The sequence below is a fragment of the Sinocyclocheilus rhinocerous genome, unplaced genomic scaffold (genome assembly GCF_001515625.1).
Source record: "Sinocyclocheilus rhinocerous isolate Xijiao unplaced genomic scaffold, SAMN03320098_v1.1 scaffold934, whole genome shotgun sequence".
In the NCBI taxonomy this organism is placed as follows: Eukaryota; Metazoa; Chordata; class Actinopteri; order Cypriniformes; family Cyprinidae; genus Sinocyclocheilus; species Sinocyclocheilus rhinocerous.
The window spans coordinates 94,183-96,138 of NW_015658752.1; the positions used below are offsets into that span (position 1 = coordinate 94,183).

At 33.5% G+C, this 1,956-nt stretch overlaps 1 protein-coding gene across 4 annotated transcripts in view; it reads right to left on the minus strand.

Moving 5' to 3' along the window:
* Window positions 1–1,956, minus strand: part of LOC107722911 (RNA-binding motif, single-stranded-interacting protein 1-like) — a 73,814-nt gene that overhangs the window by 44,838 nt on the left and 27,020 nt on the right. The window lies entirely within an intron of this gene.

A 1,956-nucleotide genomic window follows, 5' to 3' on the forward strand; every position in this document is an offset into this window, starting at 1 on the left:
TATATATAGTACCAGTCAAATGTTTGGACACACGAATGTGAAAGTGTCCAAACTTTTGACTGGTACTGTACTATAATATACACAAAGAATATCGGCCGATATATCGATATCGGCCTTTTTTTACTCCCTAATATCGGTATCGGTATCGGCCCCAAAAAACCCATATCGGTCGGGCTCTAGAAAGTAATCTAAATATAAAAGTAGGAGAAATTAACATGCACAGTTAAATATTGGGCAATATATGTAAAATATATATATATATATAATATTTCATATTAGCTGATAACCAATATCATTTGGATATATCATGCATCCTGAGAAAATACACAGTTTCAAAAGTAGATATAAGATTTTATACATGTTAACATGAGACTAGTGTGAGTTAATCAATGAAAATGTGTAAAGTTTTATCCAATCTTGTAATTTTAACATCAAAAGCACATAGCTATTGCCGGGCACTTTAATGCAAGACAGTGCAAACTTGAAGAATTACACCAATAATTGATAGAACATCAACCTAGAAAACTGTCCGACTTCATAAAGATAATTTACAAGTTTACAGCTCCAATAATAAACAGGTTGTCACTGAATAATTCACTACTGCTTTTAAAGTTGGATATACTTGGATACAACTGCCTGATTGCTTGTATTGTTGCAAAATGTAAACAATAATATACAGTATATTATAAGATTTTATAAACATTAATACAACAACAAACAAACAAACAAACACAAGCTTCCAGATTTCTGCTTTTACAATGGAAGTGTTGCTCCATTGACTTATATTGTCTATACTACTTCACTGTAACCACAAATTTTGCCTTAAAAAAAACCCCCAAAATGAGTCAAAATGATTTTCTGTGATAATCGCATCATGCCACAGATGCTGAACTTGCATTGAGTGAGAAACAGTCCTCAGGTCTCAAGCAAAGCAATTACACTCAATAATGTGCCTCCATTTTTGAACAGTCAGTCTCTGATCGATAGACTGACCTCAGAGCCGTTCAACCACATGTTGAAGCATTCATCAAGCAATAACTGCACATTGTTTCAGAAAGAACTGAGAATCGACTACAACTATGACCCTGTAAGCAACGATTGGATTGTTGATCCAACGGCCACAGTAATCGATTTCCATTTCGAGGAGCCGCCGTCTCGCAGTGACACTGGGCTTAATGAGACACATCCAGACAAACCGGGGCGCTGGAGGCCACACTCTTCATTAACACCTCTCAAAGCTGGGTTTCTTAAAGGGATAGTTCACCAAAAATGAAAAAGTACTCACCCTCAGGTCACCCAAGATGAAGATGAGTTTGTTTCTTCATCAGAACTAGGGATGTAACGATTCACTCAACTCACGATTCGATTCGATTCACGGTTTTGATTTCACGATTCGATTCGATTCACGGTTTTTTAATTTTTTTACAAAATGAGATTGAAGACAAATTATAAATTAATTGTGTCCTTTTATTATTGCTTGGACAAAATGCTGCACATTTATTTGTGAAGTTGAAATATAACACTATAATAATATACTAATATAGCACTTGCATTATTATTGCTCTTTTGTTGGTTTTGATTGCTTCTATTGTCCTCATTTGTAAGTCGCTTTGGATAAAAGTGTATGCTAAAACAAAATTTAAATATAATGTAAATGTAAATAAACTAAATTGAAATTTTAAAACAAGCCCCAAATCAAATAAATAACACAAATAAAAAAATCTCTTCATATAAACAAACTAAGGCTTTGTCTGTGCTCTTTCCATTTAAAATTAGAGGCAACCACTGCATTTTAATCATGATCCAAACAAAGATGCTGCATACATGCAACATGAGCAGTTTTTAATCTAAATTAGATTGTATAATTTCGAAATTTGAAGCAAAAACAATGGTTTGACTTCAGTTTTGTGAAACTAAACATAAAAAATATCTGCATGAAACAAACAGCAGACGAGC